The following is a 16694-nucleotide window of genomic DNA, read 5'->3' on the forward strand; positions in this document are numbered from 1 at the left end:
CACTTAACTGGTTTTGGCAGCTCTTCTGCCAACCATTCTGTCAACACCTTCTCTGTTCTACCGGCAGTGGTGCGACGAACCTTTCTACATTGTAGAAGGCGTTTCATAACTGGGTAGCACTTCTGCTACGTTCTTTCTGAGCCATTCTTAGCTCCTTCAGGAATTTCAGCAGCACTTCCTCTCTTTTACGGAGAAAGCGTGCGTTTCTTTTATCCATTTCAGCGGCATCTCCCCTCTTTGGTGGGAAATCGCTACGCTTAACTCGGGAAATGGATGCGCACCGTTGTGCGTACTTTGCATCCATCAAGGTTGCAGGAACCTTGGGCCATAGCTAGGCCATACGTAATTGATTTAGTCTTTACGTAAAGAGCATTTTGCCAAAAGGCGAAGCCTTTCCAATAGGGGCTTCATTCGTCAAGCAGAATCTTGTACGAGGAGCGGTAAGGGAATCGCATGGGCGATTTTGGAGTTGATCTCCGTTTGAACGCTCACTTACGCGCCATATATGTAATATAAGCAGAAGCCTGTGCTTTATACAGCGGCGGCGTAAAGAAATGCATATACTATTGTTCAGGGTGCGTAACTGAACGAAATATTCTACATATATAACAAAGCAGAAGCCTTGGCATCGTTCGACGCGACGGCGTAAGTAAAGACATTGCAGAAAGCAGGAGCCTTGGCATCGTTCGACGCGACGACGTAAGTAAATGCATAATCGGAAGTGCAGTAATCGGAAGTACAGAAAGCAGGGAGCCTTGGCATCATACGACGCGACGGCAAAGGTAAATTACATGGCCTGTGCGATATAAGACGCGTCGGCAGTATCAGCAGATATACACCTAGATCTGTATCCAACGATAGTTACGAGGCGAGCGAGTGAACACCGAAGTGTCCTAGAGGGCTCAACCAAGAACTAGGGTGAGATACTATTTTGAAGAACGCATATACTGCGTATTCGAACATATATATCCGACGATAGTTACGAGGCGAGCGCGTGAACACCGAAGTGTCCTAGAGGGCTCAACCAAGAACTAAAGCAAGATACTACTTCAGAAAGTATATTCTATATACAAACAGTCAAATACTTGAGAGAGATGGATCAACGAAGCGAACTTACTTCAAATCGTGGAAGAAACGGCTCCGGGTTGCTTCTTTGGCTTCGAGCCTTCCTTCGAGAGGTCAGACTAAGTCAGATGAAGCTGACTTAGTTGAGAAAGAGGTAGAGCAGGTCAAGCTACTCAACCTAAGTGGTTTGAACCTAACAGGGTTCAATCCAAGTCAACTGGGTTCAGCAGGTTCGAACTCAGCTCAAGTAGGCTAAGTCTGGGTTCAGAAATCCAAACCGGAATCTGGACCAAAAAGGACTTTGACTTTGACTTTAAACCCAACTAGGTTCAAGTCAAGTCAACTGGGTTTGGACCAGGTCAAGTGGGTTCAGACCCAGGTCAGGTGGGTTAGGACCAGGTCAGGCAGGCTCAGGCTAAGTCAGGCAGGCTCAGACCAGGTCAGGTGGGCTCAGGTGGGCTAGGCTAGGTAGGGGAGGTTTAGGAGAGAGAGAGAAGGCAAGAGAGAGAGGGGGTCGATTTTTATGAGAAGAGAGAGAGTGGGGAGGGCTATTTATAGCCCAAGCCCACCTCCTCTTGGGTTTTTCCATGCCCAAACTACCCCCTTGGCTTCTTTTTAATTCCAAGAGGTTCCTTGGTGTGGGGCCCACTTGGATATTCCATGGGATATTTTTGTGGGTCCCACCAGATATTTTCTGAGGAATATTTCTGTGGGTCCCACCAATATTTCCGTGGGTCCCGCAAGAATTTCGGGTTTCCGGCGATTTTTTCCGAAAAATTCTGAGTACGCCATTTTCTTCGTATTGACGTAACTAAGAAAGTTGGCTCGTACGAATCTATTGATTTCGTTTAGTTAGGAAGTTATGGCTTCCCGAGTATTTGAGCATATATTCGCAATTCGACGAATACCCTAAGTATAACTGGCTCGCAGGAATTGATTCGTTTCGCATTCTGAGAAGAAATGCTATTTTTACCGGTAAATGCCTCATGAATTTTATTCAGATATTTTCTGAAAAATTGCGGGTCTTACACGCCAACCCATTTAATAAATGGGTTGGGTCGGGTAAACGGGTTTTCAGGTTGGCGGGTCAGGTTGGCGGGTTGACGGATCGGGTTGGCAGGTAGGCAGGTTGGCAGGTCGGGTTGACGAGTCAGGTTGGCGGGTTGGCAGACGAGTTGGAGGGTCGGCGGGTCGGGTTGGCGGGTCGACCCACCCGCCTAACCTGTTTATTAAACGGGTCAGGCGGGTTGGCATACCCCTAACACGAACCCGACCCGTTTAATAAACGGGTTAGGCGGGTCGACCCGTTTATTAAACATGTTCATTTTTTCCAAACCCGAACCTGCCTAAGAGGCCGGTTGGCGGGCCGGGTTGGGGGTCGTGTCAGGTTTTGCCAACCCTACCCAACACAAGTTGCCGTACACTTAACTTTTCCTGCCAGACAAGAGGAGCCCTTTTGTTTGACCTGCATGACTCACCTGAAGTCATATTGACAAATCTTGCAAAAATATCACTAGAAATTACCCTAAAGCTAAAAATCATAATTTCACGCGAGTATTTTGCAAAAAAACAAAAATATCACATTTCAAATGTGATTTATGTTTTTATCAGCTATTTATCGTAACAAAACCATGTGTTTTTTTTTTATTTTTAAGTAATTTTTTTTTATATTTTCTTATAAAAAAATATTTTTATACATTTTTTATTGCCAAGATTTTGCTAAAAAAATAAGATACTAAAAAAAAATTCAATTTCTCACGTGTTTTTCGATGCCCATAGTTTTGCCGCATTTAACTTTTGTCACTGTGCCTCAAGTTCCCCTCTTGAATCGGGATAGCGAACCAACCATGGAATATAGAATTCCCCAAACTTATGGTGTTTGAGTTGATCAATGGGTTTGCTAGGTTTAATCAACTGGGTCAAACCAACCTAAATGAGCCTAAGTTAGATAGGAAAAACATTTCTGCCTCTACACAGTCAAGACTGTGAAGCCAACCTAAGTTAGCTAGGCTCAAGACAATTACCAAATCCATCAAATCCGCATATCAGTCGGACCTAGTTTCGGACTCAGACTCGGATGATGAATAGCTCATACCAAGTCCACTTTTTACATGTAATGAAATTTGGATATCCATCAAATCTGCATATCGGTTGGATTTGGTAGCAAAAAATAAAAACCTTGTCCGCATTCAATTATAATTGGCTATAGTTTTGGTCTGACTAAATGAAGTGGGATTGGGTCGGGTATTTGAATAAAATCGGATCGATTGACATCCCCCTCGCTGAGTCTGTTTTGTCCTTGGGGCCACTCATTACGACAAGTCCTTTGCGGGTACGAATTGTCCTCGGTGGCATTTGTCCCGGGTTGATGCGAACGCCCCTAAAGATGTGGCTCTAAAGAAGCAGTGAAGAAATAGAATTCTAAAAAGAACATGGATAAGGATCCATGAAGGTGAAACAAATCCCATTCAGGATCAAGATTCAAGAGAGTCCACAACAACTCCATGTCAAGAACCTTGTGAGCTACGTCACATGGACAAAGGACGTGGGACACGTTGTGTTGTGTTAACACTTCATTTAAAACTTAAAATCAATACATACAGTGACACGACACGTAGTCAATCGGGGTATCCTGGTGACGTATAGATCGTCAGAGGCCAAAAAAAACAAAACTATGGCATTTACCTCATAAGTAGGCTCTCAAAATGTGCAAAATCAACTTTATCCAACGTCCGTTCTACGTTGACCTAACATCCTTAACGTTGACCAACTAAATATAAATAAATATAGAAATCACAAGAAACACATCCAAATGTATGGAAAATCATAAATAAATAATAAATTGAGCAATTTTCACAGCCCATAAATCCAGCAACTCCCACGGACCTTTCCACCAATTGACACGTAAAAGACTCCTCCCCATCACCGGAATCCGGCCGAATTCCGGTCATCTCCGGCTATCCATTGCCCACCAAACCCTTCCACCCCCTTTCTCTCTCTAGAAGACCAACTATGATGGCGGTGAAACTCGACCCCCCGGCGTCCCTCCAGCGGCGGAACACCATCCCGGCGGCGGATTCCGGCGAAGCCCACGTACCGGCACGGTCGCAGAGCTCGAGCTTCTCGATCGCAGACCGCCGCAACGGATTCCCCACGGAGCTCGTCGACTTGAAACTCATCTCTATCCGCCCTGTCTCCTACACGAGCCTCAAGGACCTTCTCCCGTCGTATCCGGCCGGAAGTCCCTATCCGACTGGCGGAAACCAGTGCCCCTGCGGCGGAGCCGCCAGGGTCGACGGCCAAGAGATCCTCATCCGCAACCGGTTGGTGAAGCAGGCGGCCCGAGCGTACCTCCAGCCGATGGGCGTCTCTCCGAGCACCGCCGGCCGAAATTTTTTCAGGCGACTCTGGGGAATGCTCCCCTCCGGCCGAACTGGGAATCCGGTGACCTCGTTCCTCGGCTTCGTCAAGGACTGCGTCTTCTCGGCGTGCTCCAGAGCGTTGGGTTGGCTCCATAGAATATCAGGGCTGTGATAATAGGCCGCTACCATTATTTTTGTGACCGTAAACGGTTTCATTTGATCTTTTTTCTGCTTTTTCCATTTTTTCTTAAGGGTTGACGATGGTGATGATGACGATGGTGGTGGTGGTGTAGAATTGGCAAATGTAATTACTGGTTTACAATTATAGAAAGTTTTTGGTTTTGGTTAATTGAAAATTTTAATTTTTCCGTAATCATAGAGCTTCTTTATTTGGCTACTGAAGGAGTTGCTGATTTTGACAGAAAGACAATCCATGAAACATTTAATTAGGATCTCATAAGAGATTCTATTTTTTTTTCCCGATTTTTTGCCTAATGAAAGATTATGGTAATGACTTTATTATTTGGGTGGTTGATGATGAGGGTATCTTAGTGCCCCAAAGTGGTGGCCTTGGTTGTGGACAACAGTTTTTCCTTTTTTAGCTAAAAACCATTTCTTCACCGACTGCACATTGGCTGGCCTCTGGTTGATACATACAAACCTTTAGATCCCTGTCGGCAGGCGATTTCACCCAACTTCAACCTTAGGGCCAAGAACGTCGCCGCTGGGTTTCTGTCAACTTGGTGTGACATTCACAAGTCGCTTCTACCAAATGAGCAAATCCCCTGTGTGCAAGATATCATCATCTTTTTCATTGTGGTCATTGTATGTGTTTTCATGGGGACCCAAGTGCATGTCCAAATCCTGTAGTTCATTAACTTGATCATGTTTTAAATGACACCAAATGTAGCAAAAAACCTTTAAAAGTAATTAGGGAAATAGTTTTGAGGTTATCTCAAATTGAGCTTGGTCACAATTTCAGTCACCTGCTGCATATTGGCAGGCCTCTGTTTGGTAAAATCTTAGAGGTTCCCCTTATTCATTAGGAAGTTCACCCACCTTGGGCTTTGTGGCAAGGGATGCTCTCTGCGAGTTTCGAACTGGTGATGCCCCAGTCAAGTTGGTGTTGTTTATGGGAAGCCCTTTTCAAGATTTTTGTCATACCAAACATAAACAACACATCCATAAACTCGCATTTGAGCTTTTGCTTCTGGACAGAATGTTTTCTTGTGAGTGAGTGTGAATTTCTGAGTTTCACGATTTTAAAATTATGAGCTAGAACTCGGCTTGGCCTCACAAAAATGAGCCAAGCTTGAACACTTCAAACTAGTCTCTTCAGCTCATTTACCAGCCCTAAGTGGCATATTATTGTGGGCCCAATTGTAAAACAGATCCCTTGGATCCAAGATCAAAACAATCAAACGCACCCTAACTAGTTCATGTGATTGGCAAGCAATCAAATTTGCACAAATTGATATCCATGGTGGTTGTATGGATTCAGCCAACTGGGTCTCACTTGGAACCTGGGCTAACTATGCATCAGGGAGCTCAGACCTTCACTCATCCTTAGCTAGGGGTAAGCACACATTCGGGCCGATCTGGTCCAACTTGGACGCGGATTTTTTCAGCGTCCTATTTTGTGGGTGACCTAGTCTGGAGATGACCCTATCCATTTATGAAGAAGGATTCGGTTCAGTTTTTAATAGGCCTCAGTCTCAAAGGCAGCCCATGAACCAGACCCATTTTAACGGGCCCATGTTGAACATTTATATGCAAAAGTTGATGCACTGCCAACCCTGGTCTGACCCGTTATAAACAAGCCGGGTTTGGACCAGGTACTTAATAAGTCAGCGCTTAAAAACCTGACCCAGACTCAGCCAAAGATAGGTTGGGTTAGCTTGGCCCACTGACTCACCAAGCTGTTGCCCAACCCTATCATTGGCATCGTTTTCCCATTTTGTGAAGCCATTCTTAGTCATGTTTTTCCAATTCATGAACATTGAACATGATCCAAGTGATATTTAACATATTCAAAAAAACTTCAAGCCACTATATATGTTCCATGTGCTTCAGTTTGGTCAGTTTCATCTGAATCAGGCTAAAACAACCCACTCCAGCCCTGATGTTGAGTAGGGTTTTGAACAGATTGGATTTGGATATAGGTCTTACCTATGTAGTTGTCCAGACACCGAGTCTTATACTATCAAGACCTGGTTGGACTAAAACAGGCAACTTGCTTGTCTTAACATCCAAAGTTAAGGATGTTAATAGCACAGGTTTGGGTTGAATATCAAGCCAGACCATACCGGTTCAGTCATGTTTGATAAATTATCTGGATCCAACTGGGTAAGCAGGTTGGATTTGGTTTGAGGTTATTTACATGAAAATGTGAAAAAATCTTATTAACATCCGAAAATATGATAACATGTTTTATATGTAAAGTGCATTTGACTAGGGCAAATAGCTAATAGGATCCACCAAGGTCTTCTCCACCAGGATCCAAATCTGATTACAAATCTGATTGGTTCATGTCCTATTATGCACGACACATTGGTTCATTTTTTGGATCTGAATCCAACGGTAAAACAAAAAAACAAAATGTGTCGAACACGTGCCAGACTCGTACTGGACACATGTCGGGTCCGACAAGGCGTGTCAGACTCGGATTGGATCTGAGTCCGACGTATCAGACTCGGATCAGATCCAAGTCCGACGTATCAGACTCGGATCGAATCTGACCAACTTGTTAGACCCAGATCAGATTCAGGCCCGATCCAGACCCAAACCCGATTAGGGTTTGAGAAGGTTCAAACATGCCTCATTAAAAAGATGCAGGCCGAGTCGGCAAGGGGCATAACCCCTCGCCACACTCTCTCTCCTCCCTATCTCTGATTCCCTTTGTCCCCTTCCATGTAGCCACCGACAATAGTGTCACCGGTCCTTTTTCATTGCTACCCCCTTCCTCCGATCGACGACCATCGCGGACGACCGCGAAACCTCTCTCGCTTCTCCCTCTTTTCTTTTTCTGCCTGTCACCGGAGCTGTCAACGTCGACATTTATCTGTAAACACCTCAAATTTTCTTCTTTCATTAGACACCCCCTTTAACAGGTGCACATTCCCTTAGGAGTCTAGCCCTAAGTCTGTCCCAGTGTAGGTGTCATTTTATCCCATTCTGTTAGAAAATTTACCATTTTACCTCTAGGTCACTTTAGATCTCAGTCAGTCAGAGTCGATCAAACTCATTTTTAAGTTCAGAACAGTTAGAATGTCAATCATTTCTAGCTTCCCTAAGCTCACGATGAGCAAACACTGTTCATTTCTGATTATTTCAGCTAAAATTAGTTCATTTCTCGAGAAATGAGCTCATTTCTTGCTTAATCTATAGCCGATTATTTCTAAGTTAGTCAATTTCAGTCGACCCTATTCCTCTGAGTCTAACCTGAGTTCACCAGAAGTTTAAGTGGCTCACTTTCAGTTCAAATTCATTTCTCGCAGTCTAGGAGTCCATTTTAGCCCATCTCAGCTCACTTCAGCTAAAATTGAGCTAACCCTTGCTAGTTGAGCTAGTGTTTGAACTTCAGATTTAGTTCATCTCAGTATTACTGACCTCTATTTTAGCTCAAACCTAGTGTATTTTGTAGTCGACTTCACTCAAATGGTCATTTCTTACCATTTCTCAATCATTCAATAGAAGAATTTATTTGAGTCAGTGTCATTTTAGTTCACCTGAGTTCAGAAACCCTAAGATTCAGTGAAAACCAGTTGAAACTCATTCAAACCTCATTTTCAGTGTCACTCCATGCCTTGCAGGGGCAAAATCATTTCTCAGATCATTCTTGTCAAGAACTTCATTTTATCATTCCTCCAGCCAGTACAACCACTAATCGGAGCTCAAATCAGTTCTCTTTCTGAAAATTTTAGTTATATTCGAGACCCAATTTACATTTGGATAAGATCCAATATCAAATCTGATATCCGATTATCAATTTTTATCCACTAACAAGAATTATCAGTTCTTTGTCTCTGCAAGGGTCGAAGACTTCAAATCCCTCATCCGGGGTTTACATTTTGTAATCATTTCATGTCATTTCACATTATTTCATATTATTTTATATTATTTCATGTCATTTTATCGTATTGCATGTCATTTTCGAGATCCAACACTCTTGTTTTTCAAAATCTCAAATCTAGACTTGATTTTAAAACCTTTATTTCAAAATTAATTAAAAAAAACTAGGTTTTAAATCAACATTTGCCATTTGGCCAACCCCCAGGATCTTATATTCATTTATTTTAAAATATTTTCCTTAGAAAGCGATATGGATTCATTTTAAACTGAATTTTTAACTGATCTCAATTCTCAGATGAGACCCTTCTAGGTGGTGTCGCTTCTGGATCACTTCTTTTATTTAGATTTATCAAATTTTAGTTATTTCAGAGTTTTAGCTGATTTAGGACTCTGTCTTCTTACCTTTTAAACCTTTTTAATCTTTCATTTTATTGGTTTTAAATAAGAAGTGGCCTTACCCCTTGCCATTTATTTCATGAGTTTTAGTCGGATTAGGACTCTATCTTGGAGTTTCAGTCTGTTTAGAACTTTATCTTTTATTTCTACTTTTACCTATTTCCAAGAAAACCTTTAAAAAAAACCAAAATTTTAAAGTTTTAGTCGGATTAGGACTCTGTTCCAGAGTTTAAGTTGGTTTAGGACTCTAACCCTAACTTCATTTTTATTAATTTTTGAGAAAATCTTTTAAAAAACTCTTCATTTGTCTTTTAAAAAACTAAATTTCAAAGTTTTAGTCGATTTAGGACTTTATCTCAGAGTTTCAGTCAGTTTAGGACTCTAGTCTGAAGTTTTAGTTAGTTTAGGGCTCTATTTAAACTTTCAATTTTTGTCTGGTGATTTTAACTTTGTTTTAAAAACCCTTTTTAATCTTTATTTTAACATTTTCAAAACCCAAATGTGGGGCCCACACAACTGACACCATATTTGAAAGATTTTCAACTCATTTAGGACTCTAGTTGATTTGAAAACTCTTATTTTCAAAATCTAGCTTTTATTTTAACTTCTTTCAAAACCTTTATTTTTAAATTTTCAAAATCATTTTCTAAAAAATCAAATGGAGCCCACAATAGGTGGCACCACATTTGAAGAAGTTTAGGTTAGTTCAAGTTTAGTTAGTGGTCTAATTTAATTAGGAATTTGAAAAGCCAAAAGTGATTTTAAAATTCAACCTTTATTTTGACATTTTAAAATTTTGTTTTTAAATCTTGTAATTGGGGCTTTAAAAACCAAATGTGGACCCACATAGGTGGCGGCACATTTGAGATTTTTTAGAGGTAATTAGGAGTCTTAGTTAGGTTTAATTAGGGTTGACTAACTAGAGTTTTAATAGGTTGAAACTCTTCTTAGAAAATTGCCCCCCTTAATTGGATTAATTAGGAAGAATTTCAAAAAACCAAAACTCTTTAATTAAGGCTTGAAAAATCTATAAATAAAGGGTTGTAGGGGGGTCGACCATCATTCTCTCTCACTCAAGCTTCCTCCTTCCTCCATTACTGCAACCAAGGTGAGCTTTCTCTCTCCCTTCTTCATTTTTTTATTTTTCATTATTTTTTATGCATTTTTGCCATTGCCTTCCCCCTATACATGAGCTCTTTTCATTTTTTTCGTTCAAGGCCCATGCCCCATGATTCAAGATGATGATCCACTGATCATCCATGATTATTTTTACATTTTTGATCCATTGGAATCATTGATGATATGCTTATTATGCTAAATGCCCAGAAAAGATCAAGATTCGACCTTTTTAAGGCAATAAAGCGTAGTCTAGATTGTGTGTTGAATACAAGATATTTTTCATTCCCTGAGATCGACCCAGACTCCACCACTTGTACGAGACGATTTTTATTAATTTTGGTGTCTAACTTTTACTTGATTTTCTTTAAAAATATTATTTTAAAAAGCATTTTCATAAAACTCACACCACCTGCCTGATTTCTTCGGCAGGTCGACAGGGGCGATGCCCCTGCTGCCTGATCCATGTTTATCGAGATTGGCAAGAGCAAAGCCTCTGCCGCTTGTCTTGGTTGTCAACAGGATGGTAGGGGCGATGCCCCTGCCACCCATGCCTCTCGATAAGGCAGGGGCTAGCCCCTGTCGACTAGTTTTTTGATAGGGGCTCTCCCTTGCCATTCGTACCCTGTTAGGCAGGGCCAGAGCCACTACCTCGGTATGCTTTTAGGAAAGGGCAAAGCTCTTGTCGGTTGTTTTTCGGCAGGGGATCACCCTAACTGACTACTCTTCGAGCAAGCAAGGGCAAAATCCCCTGCCTGCATATTCTTCTTCCGGCAGGGGCTGGCCCCTGCTGACTCCCCTGTCCTGCGAGGGTTTGCCCCTTGCCTGCGCCCGAGCATGTCAGGCAAAGGCAAACCCTTGCCTCCCCTAGAATCGTGCTAGCTGGGGTTTGCCCCTGCCGCCTGGATCTCGGCAGGTAGGGAGCAGGGTTCCTTGCCCCTGCCACTTCATGTTAGGCAGAGGCATCCCCTACCTCTGTCGCTTCTTGTCAGTCAGGGGCAGTCCCTGCCTCTACAGTTTTGGCAGTAAGAGTGCAGAGCCCGAGCCCCCTCCCCCCTGCTAGGTAGGGCTCTGCCTCTGCAGCCTGTAGGCAGGGGAATCTGATCCCCCTGCCTACCTTCACATCAACTGAATTCAGGGCCAGGTCTGAACCCACTACCGTTTTTATCGACCCCCCTTCCTTTTTCAAAATATGTTTATACTAATATCTTTACACTCGCAGGTTACACAATGGAGCCCACTCGTGCCCCGTGGCCCGAGCCCATGCTTACCTAGGCTTATTGGCGTAAGCGAACCCACAACCCCCCAAGGTAGGTGAAAGTTGCATGAAAGGACTATGAATGAACAAAAACTAAAAATATGAAAAGATAATTAAAAATAGAAAGTAAAGGATAATTATATAAGTATACGTATAATATATATATTCCTTTTAACTCAAGGACGCGGTTTCACGATCTTTGTCCTCCTTACTTTCTTGTACTTTTCTTTTCTTGTTATCGCCACTCATTATGTGCTCAGGCTTTTACTTTGTTTCATTCTTTTCAGTTTTTTTGTATTTTTTTTTTGTTGTCGCCGCACTTTATGTGCCAAGGCTTTTACTTTCTTTTTGTCTTTTTACTTTCCTATACTTTTCTTTTTTTGTTGCTGCCGCACTTTATGTGCCAAGGCATTTCATTTTCCTGTCTTTGTATTTTCTGTATTTCTTTTGCCATCACGCTTTATGTGCCCAGACTTTACTTTTCAGTCTTCTCCTGCTTATATTTATGTTTCTGCTTTTACTTTTTGTCTTACCTTTTGTTCTCGTTGTATGATATTCGTTAGATGATGCTATTATGTTTTTGTATTCTGTTACTACTGTTTTGAGCTACCACACATGATGCAAGGATTTGCCTCTTGCGATTCTTCCAGGGCAAACCTTGCAGGGCATGTGAACGCACAAACTAATGTTTGCGCTTTTCGACAAAAATGTGAAATTGGGTATTGGTGCCTTGATCTCGAGAAAATGTTTTTGTATGGGGATGTTGGATTTTCTTGAGAGTGCACACATGCATGGACTTACTTACTTTGTAGTGGGGTACTTTTTGAGTAACCCTTATCTACCATCGTAGTCGTACCTTTGGACATGGACGATGAGTTGCACCATGATGAGTAGCTCATGAGGTTGATGAAACCTCAACGTGTAATGAGCCTAAATATTAAAATTCACAAAATGGTGAATATATGCCTTCACAAGCAAGATACTCGAGTGGGTCTAATAGATCAGAGCATGTACAACGGGGCGACGATTAAGAAACCTCCATTGTGCCCGTTCGCTAAGGTTCATCAAGAGAGATGATGGATGATACAAAAACTTTGTTGGATTGACTATTAATGACTATTACGGGTAAAAGACTCAGTTTTCTCAATCATCTGAGTTAGAAGAAATAAACTACAAATGGTAGCTTCAGGCACTTCTTCAGAAGTTGGATGCATTCATAGGCTACTTATGCCTTTGGGGTTTTACTCTCTTGGTCACCGGCCGTCTTCTTAGGAGCGGACTTAGTCAGTCATCCGAGGTATCATAAAACACATAGCATAATAAACCCTCGAATCGATCTCAACTGTTTCTACGTTTCATGCCATGTGCGTACCCACCTGACCAGTTAATAAAAAAAAATAATAATAATAACCTCACACTACAATTAGACGTACACTTTTGTAATGCTACTATATTTAACTATTCTTGATGGCATGAATGATTAGTTCTGTTGTAATTGCTTATCTTGCTTATTTTAGCTTCCTGTTCTTTATGGTCTTTTGTGTGCCTATCAATTTTTCGTGAAACTGATTCGTTTTATGGGCAGGTGGCAAGTAGGTTCTGCGAATAGCCGATGATGTAATGCAACATGGCTCAAGACTGCACTCTTTCTTCTTGCATCTTGACTATCTGCGGAGTCTTTTGTACTTTTGTGCATCGGAGGGGGGGGAACCTCTAACTTTTGTATCAACTATAATTCTAATAGAAAAATAATAATAATAATATAATACAAATTTTTGGCCACTGAGTGTTTGATAAAGCATGGATTTTTGCGCTAACGTGCCCAAAATTTGTCAACTTATCCTCTTTTAAAAGAAAGATTTGCCACCGCTGATTTCCGAAATCGAAAGCTCTGAATTTTTAAAGATTTTTCTGAAGTTTTTTCAAAGTTTTACGAGTTAAAAATTTTGGGGCGTTACACCAACCCACTTACATCTCTAACAAAAAAGCCACTGCATTCAAGTTGGATTTGAGTCATTTGACCCATGGTTGATTATAGATGTCTTATTGGGGATGAACGGTGATAGTGGGACCAAGCACCTCATTGGTGTGCTAGATCTGCTACAGCATAAAATAGCTTGAACACCCGTAACTTTTACAAAATTGTTCTCTGGAACAAACTTGTAACCATCAATCCAAACATCCCAGTGCGGGAATGAAAATGCTGACCCGGATTCACTCGAGTAATATGCAGGCCGGGTTTGGGATATAATTTTGCCTAGATATCCAACCTGACCTGACTGACCCAAGTTTTATGTATGTACTTTTTTTTAAGTGTAAGATATATGTTTTAGACGATTGGGCGTAATAGTGAATGCCCGATGGTCGAACGCGCGTCCAGCGTAGATCTGGGACAATTAGCAGCGTTCATGACTGCCGTCAATTGTCTGGACAGAAAACCGATGCCCCACCACTGATTGCACGCAATCAGAGGCGGCCGACGGACAACAGTGGACGAAATGTTTGTCCACTGTTACGCCCTACTCTTGTTTTAGATACTTTTTAAATTATACAAGTCGTTTGTGGAATTCCATTTCTTGTCTTGACATAACCCGGACCTGACTGATTGTCAGGTGCCCGATCCATTGACAGCCCTACTTGCAGGCAAGCTGCTAATTTGATCAAAGGTCTGATGACCATGACCTGATCCAACCTAGACCTAGACCCATATTTATGTGCTTGGACCAGGGTTTTACACCATTCCGAGGATCTGATCTGGAGTGGGGTGGCATGGTGATGCGGCTTGGGCCCCACGCCAAGGTCGGAGGAGGCATTCAGACATCCAACTATATATAAAAAGGGATCCTATCCTCCGAACAATGATGTCAAAGGATTTATGTGGTCTTAGTTAGGGTGTCAACGGGCCTGGTTTACCTGGACCCGACCCTAACCGAACCCTAGTATGGTGATAAATAAGAAGACCCGATTAAGACCTGGGTCTGGACTCGAAGGTCAGATTAATACATGGACCCAGGTATAGTTTGTGAGAATTTAGACCAGACCCGGACCTGACCCGAGTTCCGATTAAGACCCACAAATTTTCAATGTAAAAATGATAAAAATTATGGTTTTACTGGGTATGGTCCAGGTTCGGTTCATGTAGTTCTTATTGGGTCCAGGTATGATTATTTTAATAGTGGACTTGATTAGACTCGAGTCCGGACCCGATACCATAACCGAAAATCTGGTTCCAACTGCGTCCGAACCAACCCAAAAGTGTCCCGATTTATGTTTATTCCTAATTGCCGACGATGGTATCGGACCTATGGGTGTTAGGGATGATATTTGAAATCAACTAAGAAGTAACTGTTGCCCGTTGGATAAAACCAGCTACCGTAACGTCTGTGCTGTCAGACATAGTTTCGTTGATCCAACTCAAGGTCAGACACGATCAATTTATATTTCCCTGAGATTTTTTAGGTCTTCTTATGCAACCTAGTATCATATATTTACAGATAACAGCAAACTTTTCAGTTAATAGCCACCTGGAAACTTTGTTTCTAATTAAGGCATTCCTGGTGCTATATTGATGCAGTGATGTTTTTTAGTAAAAAAATTAAGGGGTCCTCGTTTTGTAAATTTCCCTAATATTATTTGTCAACAATGACAATAAGAGATAGATGCAGATCCTTTGTCTTTAAAGCCTGCACCAAAATGTATTTTTTAAAAGAGATGGTCGGGTTTTAGAATTTCAGGCAGAAAGTAGGACGTCAGAAATGCAAATAATTTGATACAAGATATGCAATCCTATTCTGATTTGATCATAAAGATCTATATTTGGAGTTGATATCGAAATTTCTATAACGTAAACAGACTGGAACTTGCAATAATCACATCTGCAATTTCATCTTTAATGCATTGTGACTTTTCAGTGGCATACAAATGAATGGCTAGGTAGAAGTACAAAAACAGTAGGATCGAGATTTGGTTTATAATTCGGGATAGGTCAGAGGGAGTCAAGGCACCTTGATATAGTATGATCAAATGCAATCCAGAGGTTCTAACTTTATGATAGCCTCATTCGCAACTGTCATCCCTCAACTTGTTTCGACTCTTGAAAACTTATTCAATCATTAAAAGATCTAAGTTTTTTATTTCTTTATTTTAAAGAATAAAGAGTTCTCACAAAAAGAAAAAACCAGGACGTGAAAAGAATAAAAGTTCAAGAGAAATGTCAGATGGTTAATGCAAAATGAAAGTTTTAACACAATTTAATTATTTTTCTCAGCCATGCTTGAAGATAGTGTTATCGGATGTGCTATAGGTATTCCAACTATAGCAAGTTTATCTCCTCTACATAAGCATTATCATCATACCCAGCTGTGTATTCTCCTTCTGTAAGCCATCTCTTTTGTTAAGTTGTTACGGCTGTTATCTTTGCCCTTATCACCTCATTGTGTGAGGAGCTTATATAAGCTTGTAATGGCTACATCAAAATTATCGGAATAAAAGTCAGTCCTGTTCTCCTCGTGGATGTAGGTCGTCAGTGACCGAACCACGTAACTTTTGTGCCTTCCTTGTTTGCAAACATGGTATCAGAGCCCTTGCTATCCGGGTGATCTGTGGGCCGTTCATTGGTGATCGAGACCAACAAGAGAGAGCCCTGGCAGTCTCAAGATCGACTATTCCACCATGACAGAATCAGGCGTGAAGATGGTTGTTCAAGAACAGAACCCCACGCTGAAGATCACTACAGTTTCGTTGAATGGCTCAAACTATCTGAGTTGGGCCAAATCTGCAAGCCTTTTCCTTAGCGGAAAATCTAAACTGGGTTATGTCACGGGGAAGATCAAACAACCAGAAAGTACTGATCCAAAATTCGATGAATGGGAGTCTACCAACCATCTGGTGATGTCTTGGTTGTTGAATTCCATGGATCCAACCATTGTAGAAGGATACATGTTCCTTGATACAGCTCAAGAGATATGGGACTCGCTGCATGAAGTTTATGGGGAATAGAATAATCTAGCTCGTATTTTTTTCATTTAACAAGAAATCGTCAATGCCAAAAGAGGTGAGAAGCCATTACATGTGCATATCAACGCGTTAAAGAGTCTTTGGGATGAACTCACTATGTATCGCCCCCCTACGACTGACGCTAACATCATGAGACAAAGGCTAGAAGAAGACAAAGTTTTTTCACTTTTGGCTAGTCTTGGAGACGACTATGAGAACATCCGAAGTCAGGTACTTCTTACTGTTCCTTTACCCTCATTTAATGTGGTTTGCTCTATTATCCAAAAGGAAGAAAGCAGACAACGAGTTATGCGTTCTGAACCCAAACTTGACAATCATAATCAAGAGTGTCATTTTTTCTGCTGAAGTCAAAGGAATAGATAAAGGCGCTGATCACTCAGCCATGATTACCGAAAAAAAACCTTTCAAAG

The sequence above is a fragment of the Nuphar pumila genome, chromosome 1, assembly GCF_984573655.1.
Source record: "Nuphar pumila chromosome 1, dmNupPumi1.hap1.1, whole genome shotgun sequence".
NCBI classification, from domain to species: domain Eukaryota; kingdom Viridiplantae; phylum Streptophyta; class Magnoliopsida; order Nymphaeales; family Nymphaeaceae; genus Nuphar; species Nuphar pumila.